This window comes from Stegostoma tigrinum, unplaced genomic scaffold (assembly GCF_030684315.1).
Source record: "Stegostoma tigrinum isolate sSteTig4 unplaced genomic scaffold, sSteTig4.hap1 scaffold_334, whole genome shotgun sequence".
In the NCBI taxonomy this organism is placed as follows: Eukaryota; Metazoa; Chordata; class Chondrichthyes; order Orectolobiformes; family Stegostomatidae; genus Stegostoma; species Stegostoma tigrinum.
The window spans coordinates 144,002-154,206 of record NW_026728262.1 but is presented as its reverse complement, the minus strand read 5'-3'; the positions used below and the strand labels follow the sequence as shown (position 1 = coordinate 154,206).

Below are 10,205 nucleotides of genomic sequence, written 5' to 3'. Positions count from 1 at the left end.
GAGTGTGTGAGGGGATTAGTGTGAGGGGGGGGTGTGTGTGGGGGAGTGAGGGGGGAGTGTGCGAGGGGGAGTGAGAGGGCTGAGTGAGTGTGGGTGAGTGAGGGACGGAGTGTGTGAGGGGATTAGCTGTGTGGGGGGGTGTGTGAGGGGGAGTGAGGGGGGAGTGTGTGAGGGTGAGTGAGGGGGGGTGTGTGAGGGTGAGTGAGGGGGAGTGTGTGAGGGTGAGTGAGGGGGGAGTGTGCGAGGGGGAGTGATGGATGAGTGAGGGGGTCCGGAGTGAAGGAGGGAGTGAGAGGGACAGACAGCCCGAATGAAATGTCTTTCTGGAACTTTCATTCCTCAGAAGCGAGGCGTTTCCTCGAAGAGGAGGAGGGTGAAGTGGACAGTGAGGTGGATTTCCCTCGACCGACAGGGTGAGGGCTTCAAACCCTACCACGGGTCAGGGCCGAGGGAGCGGGGCGCTGTCGGAGGGTCGGGGCGAGGGAGCGGGGCGCTGTCGGAGGGTCAGGGCCGAGGGAGCGGGGGCGCTGAGGGAGGGTCAGGGCGAGGGAGCGGGTGCTGTCGGAGGGTCGGGGCCGAGGGAGCGGGCGCTGTCGGATGGTCGGGGCCGAGGGAGCGGGCGCTGTCGGAGGGTCGGGGCCGAGGGAGCGGGTGCTGTCGGAGGGTCGGGGCCGAGGGAGCGGGCGCTGTCGGAGGGTCTGGGCCGAGGGAGCGGGCGCTGTCGGAGGGTCGGGGCCGAGGGAGCGGGGCGCTGTCGGAGGGTCGGGGCCGAGGGAGCGGGGCGCTGTCGGAGGGTCGGGGCCGAGGAGCGGGGCGCTGTCGGAGGGTCGGGGCCGAGGGAGCGGGCGCTGTCGGAGGGTCGGGGCCGAGGGAGCGGGCGCTGTCGGAGGGTCGGGGCCGAGGGAGCGGGCGCTGTCGGAGGGTTGGGGCCGAGGAGCGGGCGCTGTCGGAGGGTCGGGGCCGAGGGAGCGGGCGCTTGTCGGAGGGTTAGGGCCGAGGAGGGTGGTGGGGTGTTTGGTTTGGGATGTTGTGTGTGAAGTGTAACCCTGTCCCATCCCCAACTCCCTCAGGAGGGACGAGGGCCTCAATACCTACAGTCACTGTCCACCTTCAGCTCAGAGAATTTCTCGGTGTCAGATGGGGATGAGGGAACACCACTGAACCGTCCCACAGCTGCACCCGGACGGTGCTGGAGCCGAGGGCAGGCCGGGGATCCTGCCGGGGGCGCACCCCCGCCCCCCACCTCCGACACCACCCTCCGCCTGCCGCTGTCTGACGGCCTCTCGGACCAGGAGGCGGCACTGCAACACGTCAAGAGCGTGGTCTCAGCCGGCCGGCTCTGCCCCGGGGGTCTCCCGTCACAGGTGATGGAGCCGAGGGGGTCTGGGGGGGGGAATGATTGGGAGGGGTGGTGAGGGAATGGGGGTTGGTGGAATGGGCGGTGAGGGAGGGGGAGACGGGGGTTGGGGGCGAGGGAGATAGTGAGGGAATTGTGGGGGGTAGATGGGGAGGTGGAGGACTAGGGTGGTGTGGGAGGAGGTGACGGGGTTGGGGGAGTAGTGGGGTGTGGGATGGGAGGTGGAGGACCTGGGGGGGTGTGGGAGGAGGTGACGGGGTTGGGGGAGTAGTGGGGTGTGGGATGGGGAGGTGGAGGACTAGGGTGGTGTGGGAGGAGGTGACGGGGTTGGGGAGTAGTGGGGTGTGGGATGGGGAGGTGGAGGACTGGGGGGGTGTCTGGGAGGAGGTGACTGGGTTGTGGTAGTAGTGGGGTGTGGGATGGGGAGGTGGAGGACTGGGGGGGTGTGGAGGGGGTGACGGGGTTGGGGGAGTAGTGGGGTGTGGGATGGGGAGGTGGAGGACTGGGGGGTGTGGGTGGAGGTGAAGGGTTGGGGGAGTAGTGGGTGTGGAATGGGGAGGTGGAGGACTGGGGGGGTGTGGGAGGAGGTGACGGGGTTGGGGAGTAGTGGGATGTGGAATGGGGAGGTGGAGGACTAGGGTGGTGTGGGAGGAGGTGACGGGGTTGGGGAGTAGTGGGGTGTGGGATGGGGAGGTGGAGGACTAGGGTGGTGTGGGAGGAGGTGACGGGGTTGGGGGAGTAGTGGGGTGTGGGAATGGGAGGTGGAGGACTGGGGGGGTGTGGGAGGAGGTGACGGGGTTGGGGAGTAGTGGGGTGTGGGATGGGGAGGTGGAGGACTGGGGGGGTGTGGGTGGAGGTGACGGGGTGTGGGAGTAGGGTGTGGGATGGGGAGGTGGAGGACTGGGGGGGTGTGGGAGGAGGTGATGGGGTTGGGGAGGAGTGGGGTGTGGGATGAGGAGGTGGAGGACTGGGGGGGTGTGGGAGGAGGTGACTGGGTTGTGGAGTAGTGGGGTGTGGGATGGGGAGGTGGAGGACTGGGGGATGTGGGAGGGGGTGACAGGGTTGGGGGAGTAGTGGGGTGTGGGACGGGGAGGTGGAGGACTAGGGGCGGAGGTGATAGGGTGTGGTGGAGTAGGCGGGTGTGGGAAGGGGGTGACGGGTTTTGGGGGAGTAGGGGGTTGTGGGGGGGAGACGGGGAGTAGGGGGGCTGTGGGACGGGAGATGGGAGTTGGGTGTGCGGGAGGGGGAGATGGGGGGTTTGGGGGAGTAGTGGGGGTGTGTGGAGGGGGAGACAAGGTGGTGGGTGGGATGAGGAGGGGGAGACGGGGCGTGTGGGGGAGTAGGGGGATGAGGGAGGGGGAGACGGGGCGTGTGGGGGAGTAGGGTGGGGGGAGACGGGGCGTGTGGGGGAGTAGGGGGTGAGGGTGGGGGAGACGGGGCGTGTGGGGGAGTAGGGGGATGCGGGAGGGGAAGACGGGGCGTAGTGGGGAGTAGGGGGATGAGGGAGGGGCGACGCGGCGCGTGGGGGAGTAGGGGGATGAGGGAGGGGGAGACGCGGCGTGTGGGGGAGTAGGGGGATGAGGGAAGGGGAGACGGGGCGTGTGGGGGAGTAGGGGGATGAGGGAGGGGGAGACGGGGCGTGTGGGGAGTAGGGGGATGAGGGAGGGGGGGACGGGCGTGTGGGGGAGTAGGGGGATGAGGGAGGGGGAGACGGGGCGTGTGGGGGAGTAGGGGGATGAGGGAGGGGGAGACGCGGCGTGTGGGGGAGTAGGGGGATGAGGGAAGGGGAGACGGGGCGTGTGTGGGGAGTAGGGGGATGAGGGAGGGGGGGACGGGGCGTGTGGGGGAGTAGGGGGATGAGGGAGGGGGGGACGGGGCGTGTGGTGGGAGTAGGGGGAGACGGGGCGTGTGGGGGAGTAGGGGGATGAGGGAGGGGGAGACGGGGCGTGTGGGGGAGTAGGGGGATGAGGGAGGGGAGACGGGGCGTGTGGGGGAGTAGCGGGATGAGGGTGGGGGAGACGGGGTGTGTGGGGGAGTAGGGGGATGAGGGTGGGGGAGACGGGGCGTGTGGGGGAGTAGCGGGATGAGGGTGGGGGAGACGGGGTGTGTGGGGGAGTAGGGGGATGAGGAGGGGAGACGGGGCGTGTGGGGGAGTAGGGGGATGAGGGAGGGGGCGACGCGGCGCATGGGGGGAGTAGGGGGATGAGGGAGGGGGAGACGCGGCGTGTGGGGGAGTAGGGGATGAGGGAGGGGGGGACGGGGCGTGTGGGGGAGTAGGGGATGAGGGAGGGGAGACGGGCATGTGGGGGAGTAGGGGGAGACGGGGCGTGTGGGGGAGTAGGGGGATGAGGGAGGGGGAGACGGGGCGTGTGGGGGAGTAGGGGGATGAGGGAGGGGGAGACGGGGCGTGTGGGGGAGTAGCGGGATGAGGGTGGGGAGACGGGTGTGTGGGGGAGTAGGGGGATGAGGGTGGGGGAGACGGGGCGTGTGGGGGAGTAGCGGGATGAGGGTGGGGGAGACGGGGCGTGTGGGGGAGTAGGGGGATGAGGGTGGGGGAGACGGGGTGTGTGGGGGAGTAGGGGATGAGGGTGGGGGAGACGGGGTGTGTGGGGGAGTAGGGGGATGAGGGAGGGGGAGACGGGGCGTGTGGGGGAGGTGGGGGAGACGGGGCGTGTGGGGGAGTAGGGGGTGAGGGTGGGGCGTTAAAACGAAACACAAGGTAAAGGCTGCATTCCCTCTGCGCATTTTGGTGTGACGCCGCACCCCCTCCGTCACCTACCCCCCCCTCCTGTCACCTCCTCCCCCCCATTCCCCTACCCCCCCCTCACCCCCCCGCTCCCTCAGGAAGCTCCTTCCACACACGGACCACCCTCTGTGTGAAAATATTTAACCCCCCTCGTCCTTTTTAAATCTCTACCCCCCCCCCTCACCTTCGTCATGTGTCCCCCTCGTCTTTAAACACCCCCACTCCTCTGGGGCCTTTCGGCCCATCAAGTCGGCACCCACCCTATAACGGGGGGGGGGGGGGAGGTGGGGCAGAACTGGGCACAGGAAGAGGCCTCTCCAACATCCCCCACCACCCCCCCATACAACCTCAACTGTGACCCCCCCAGCTCCTACACCCCAAAGTGAGCAATGAAGTGCGAGCGTGCTGCACCCCCTCCTCACCCGCCCTGTCTACCCCTAACGCAGGCTTCAAACCTGCGCGGCCCCCCCCCCCCCCCCCCCGCCAAAGGTCTCCCTGTTCTACAGCACCCCCTCCAAGGCCCTACTATTAATGGTGTAAGTCCTGCCCCCTGTTGGTTTCACCGAAACACAACGCCTCACGTTTAACCCCAAAGTAAATTCCACCTGTCCCCCCTCCACGGCCCATGGACCCAATGGATCGAGATCCCACTGCTATCTTAGGGAACCCGCTTCACTGTCCAGAGGTGAGGCGGACAGATAGAGAGGTGGGAGGGGGTTTGGGGGAGAGAGTGAAGGAGAGTAAGAGGAGGAGAGAATTGGGGGCAAGAGAGTGTGTGTGCATGAGCCTACCATGGGGAACCTTATCAAATGCCTTACTTAAATCCATGCGTACCTTCGTCCAAGTGTTTGGTCACCTCTTCAAAGAATTCAATAAGTTTGTGAGGCGTGACCTACCCCTCACAAATCCATGCTGTCACTAATCAAACTGTGCCTTCCCAAGCGATCATAAATCCTGTCTCTCACAGCCCTTTCCAATAATTTGCCCACCACTGACGAAAGACTAACCGGTCTGTAATTTCCGGGGTTATCCCTATTCCTTTTTTGGACAAGGGAATGACGTTTGCCTCTCTCACAATCTTCCGGCACTATACCTGTGGTCATGTAGAGGACGAAAAGATCATCGCCAATGGCCCTGCAATCTCTTCCTTCGCTTCCCATAGAATCCTTGGATAAATCCCATCAGGCCCGGGGGACTTACCTCTCTTCAAGTTCCTCAAAATTCCTAGCACGTCTTCCTTACCAACATCTGCAATAAGTGAGCAGGTTTGTTTAAAGGATCAAGAACGAGGGGATGTCATACGGAGGGGCCACGAGGACAATGGTCTTTTGAGGTGGGGAAAACCTCCGAAAAAACATGCAGGAGCTAGAGGAGGCCGTTCGGCCCCTCAGCCTGTGCCAGCACTCGTTGCAGTCTAACTCCTGGCACATCTCCTCCCTTCAGCCTCTGTCTCCCTCGACAAAAATTATCAAACAAAAAACGTACCTCCGTCGGTTTTGTAAAAAATAAACACACAAGCACCTGACCTGGCATCTGCTGCTGGGAATTCCAACTCTGTCTCGCCTTTCCCAGCACCTCTGGCAGACGGTCCAACTCCTCATCCTCAGGGCTGGCTAGGTCTGAAATCCCCGTGGGGACCGTTTTATCGACCCCACCATTAACGTCCCAAAGACATCGATCAGATCACACCCCACCCCCTTTAAAACCCTCTAAATCCCTGAGGGGAAACGTGGCACATTGGATTCAGAATCGGCTGACCTTTAGAAGACCCAGGGTGCTAGTGGATGGAAAAATTTCAACACTGTGTCCAGTTACGAATGGTGCACCACAAGGATCTGTCCTGGGTCCTCTTCTATTTGTGGTTTTTGTAAATGATTTGGATGTAGGAGTGAAAGGGTGGATTAGTAAGTTCGCGATGATACAAAGGTGAGTCACATTGTGGATAGTGCGGTGGTCTGTTCTAGGTTACAAAGGGACCTTGATAGGGTGCAGAGCTGGGCTGACAAGTGGCAGATGGAGTTTAACCCTGAAAAGCGTTGAGGTGATTCATTTTGGAAGGGCAATCTTGAAAGCAGAATACAGGGTTAATGGAAAGATTGTTGGCAGTGTGGAGGAGCAGAGGGATCTTGGGGCTCATGCCCACAGTTCCCTAAAAGCTGCCACCCAGGTGGATAGAGTTGTTAAGAAGGCGTATGGTGTGTTAGCTTTCATTAATAGAGGGATTGAGTTCAAGAGCCGTGAAGTTATGCTCCAGCTGTACAAAAGCCTGCCTCGGTCACATCTGGAGTACTGGGTCCAGTTCTGGTCGCCTCATTACAAGAAAGATGTGGAAGCATTGGAAAAGGTGCGGAGGAAATTTACCAGGATGTTGCCTGGAATGGAGGGAAGGTCTTATCAGGAAAAGATTGCGAGAGCTCGGGCTTTTCTCTTTTGCACAACAAAGGATTGGAGGTGACTTGACAGAGGTGTACAAAATGAACTAAGTATAGAAAATGATCAGACGTATTGACAGAGTGGACAGCCAGAGACTTTTTCCTAGGGTGGAGGTAGCTGTTACGAGGGGGCATAGTTTGAAAGTGAATGGAGGTAGATACAGGAGATGTCGGAGGAAGGTTCTTTACTCAGGGAGTGGTCGGGGCGTGGAATGCATTGCCGGAGAGGGTAGTGGTCAGCCTCATTAGGGCATTTAAATGGCTATTAGAGAGGCATATGGGTGATCAGAGGATTAGCTAATGTGGACAGTGAGAATCTTTTTCCGAGGATGATGACTTCAGCTTGTACGAGAGGACATAGCTACAAATTGAGGGAAATAGATTTAAGACAGAAGTCAGAGGCAGTTCTTTAGAGACCACCTCGTCGTGACGATTCAGACCTGGAGATTCCCGAAATGGAACAGCGGGGGCACTCAACAGAGCCCGCCCAAAACTCCTGGAATTCGGCCTCTTGGTGACGAGGCGTTCCCTTTAACCCCCCCCCACCCCCACCCACCAACAACAACACACAGCTGTAAACAGCACACTCTATACGCCCCCCAACCTCACCCACCCCACTGAGCCTGGGCAGGTTCTTTACTCAGAGAGTGGTAAGGGCGTGGAACGCCCTGCCTGCCAATGTAGTTAACTCAGCCACATTAGGGGCATTTAAACAGTCCCTGGATAAACATATGGATAATGATGGGATAGTGTAGGATTAGTTCACAGGTTGGCACAACATCGAGGGCCGAAGGGCCTGTTCTGAGTTCTGTGTAATGAGGTAGGGGTGGAGGTTAGTTGGGCAGCATGGTGTGTCAGTGATTAGGTTTCCATGTTTTGGTGAACGTCTTCTCGTTCTCTTCATTTGCAGAGACCACCTCGTCGTGAAGATTCAGACCCGGAGATACCCGAAATGGAACAGGGGGGGCCCTCGCCAGAGCTCGCCCAAGGCTCCCGGAATTCAGCCTCCTGGTGACGAGGCGTTCCCTTTAACCCCCCCCCCCAACACCCCACAGCTGTAAATAGCACACTCTATAACTCCCCTCCAAACTCACTCACCCCACCGACCCTGGGCACGGGCTCACTCCGTACCCCCACGCCCCACCCCCTCATCAAGCCTGGGCATGGGCTTGCTCCATAGCAACCCCTACCTCACCCACCCATCCACCTCTCCCCTTCCCCAACTGAGTCTGGGCACGGGCTCGGTCCATACCACCCTCCTGCCCTACCCTCAGCCAGCTCAGCCAAAGTACACAGGAAGGTTTGTGGCCAGGGTTGGGGGGGGGGGGGGGGGCGCGTCTGTGAAGGTGAGGAGAGTCACAATAAACTTTTAACGTTTTACAGTAAAGACACAAGTGGTGTTTCTCTCTCTGTCTCCCTCTCTCGAGTGTGTCGCTGTGCTCGTGTTCAGGCTCAATGCTATCGTCGGAGGGAGGGTGGGGACAGGAGTCGTCTGAGGGAGTGCACGGTTAGATGAAAGAGTGGGGGGGGGGTCAGAGGGAGGGAATGGGTGATGGTATGGGGGGGGGGAAGAAAGAGTTGGATGGAGTGAGTGCATGGCGTCAGAGGGAGGAAGTAGGGGAGTTGGAGGTGTGGTGGAGGAGTCAGAGGGAGGTGGCAGAGGAAGATAGTAGGGGGTGAGGGGTTAGGGAGGGGGGGGAAATTGGAGGGAGGGGTGGATGGTGTGTGGGGGAGTTGGAGGGAGGGAGTGGGTGGTGTTGTTGGGGAGGAGTCAGAGGAAGATAGTAGGGGGTGAGCGGTTGGGGGGGGGGGGAAGTGGAGGAAGGGGGTGGATAGTGTGTGGAGGAGATGGAGGGAGGGAGTGGGTGGTGTTGTTGGGGAGGAGTCAGAGGAAGATAGTAGGGGGTGAGCGGTTGGGGGGGGGGGGGAAGTGGAGGAAGGGGGTGGATAGTGTGTGGAGGAGATGGAGGGAGGGAGTGGGTGGTGTTGTTGGGGAGGAGTCAGAGGAAGATAGTAGGGGGTGAGCGGTTGGGGGGGGGGGGGGAGTGGAGGAAGGGGGTGGATAGTGTGTGGGGGAGATGGAGGGAGGGAGTGGGTGGATGGTCCGGGGGGTGGAAGAGTCAGCGGGAGGGAGTGGATGGTGTTGTGGGGGAGTCGGAGGTGCGGGGCGGGGAGTCAGAGGAAGATAGTGGGGGGTGTGCAGGGTGGGAGTGGGTGGTGCTGGTGTGGGTGGATTGGGGGGGGGGGGAGGGAGGGAGTGGTGAGGGGGCTGTCGGAGGGAGTGGGGGGAGGGAGGGAGCGTGAGGGGGCTGTCGGAGGGAGTGGGGGGGGGAGGGAGGGAGTGGGGGGGAGGGAGGGAGCGGTGAGGGGGCTGTCGGAGGGAGTGGGGGGGAGGGAGGGAGCGGTGAGGGGGCTGTCGGAGGGAGTGGGGGAGGGAGGGAGCGGGGGGGGGAGGGAGGGAGTGGGGGGGGGAGGGAGGGAGTGGTGAGGGGGCTGTCGGAGGGAGTGGGGGGGGGAGGGAGGGAGTGGTGAGGGGGCTGTCGGAGGGAGTGGGGGGAGGGAGGGAGCGGTGAGGGGGCTGTCGGAGGGAGTGGGGGGGAGGGAGGGAGTGGTGAGGGGCTGTCGGAGGGAGTGGGGGGGGAGGGAGGGAGTGGTGAGGGGGCTGTCGGAGGGAGTGGTGAGGTGGCGGAGTCAGAGGGTGGGAGTGGGAGGTGGTGTGGGGGAGGGGGTTGAGTCAGTGGCTGGTGAGGGCTGGATGGGGGCGGGGGGAAGCAGCAGGTCCCTAGCTCCGGGCCGCAAGGCCTCGGGTCTAAGCAGAAAGGACTGTAGACCTCCTCTCTGAACCACCTCCCCCCCCCCCCACCCCCCACACCCGCTCACACCTCCCACATGGCTGGAGATAGATAGATAGAGAGAGAGAGAGACCGACCAAATTTGCTGTGGCATTTATTTTAAAAAAAATTTGACATTACAGACAGTCTGCAAATAGTTGTGTGGGGGGGGTCGCAGGATGGTTTTGGGGGGGGGGGGGGGGAGATAGGGAAGGAGGTTTGGGGGTACGGGAGAGCGTGTGGGGAACTCGTGTCACTCGTTTACAGTGCAGTTTTCCTTTTAGTTAGTTTCTAAATTAAGAAAACATTTGCATTGAGGAGGGGCGAGAGGGAGAAGGCGGGGGAAGAGAGAGGTTAAGTCCGTCAGGGAGGGAGGGAGGGAGGAGAGAGAGAGAGAGAGAGAGAGATGAGAGAGAGATATATATCAATGTTTTTGTTTTGAACAGCAGCGTCAGCTACCTGTGGAACAGGTGTAGAAATAATTTTGCAGCGTGCCTCTCAGCACGAGGCGCAGGATGTTATTCTGAGTATAATTTTTTTATTTGACTTAAGCAAACTGCACGGGGTGCTGGATGAATTACACAGCAGAGTCAGTGAGGAATCGGGAGTAAATTTTATTGGATGGCCAATCCCGAGGCTTCAGTAGATAACCTATAAAAATAAAGAATTGAAAGGAGAGAGCGTTGTCTGAACAGTATGTACTGAGTACAGCAAAGAGTAGCCATGCTATGACTCACAAATAAAAATCGACAAGATTTTACACACAGCCATGTACATTAATGCTGGCTTCAGGGAGGTGAGGAACACTGTCCATCTGATCGGTGGGTGGGGTGGGGGTT

The 10,205-nt window shown here is 61.0% G+C and overlaps 1 long non-coding RNA gene across 1 annotated transcript; it reads left to right on the top strand.

Annotated features, from left to right (window-relative positions):
* Nucleotides 1–300: 300 nt before the first annotated feature.
* Nucleotides 301–7,883, top strand: LOC132208250 (uncharacterized). Its single transcript, XR_009444339.1, has 3 exons — nucleotides 301–413; nucleotides 1,071–1,364; nucleotides 7,446–7,883. It is a non-coding gene; the product is annotated as an uncharacterized LOC132208250 (long non-coding RNA).
* Nucleotides 7,884–10,205: the final 2,322 nt, after the last annotated feature.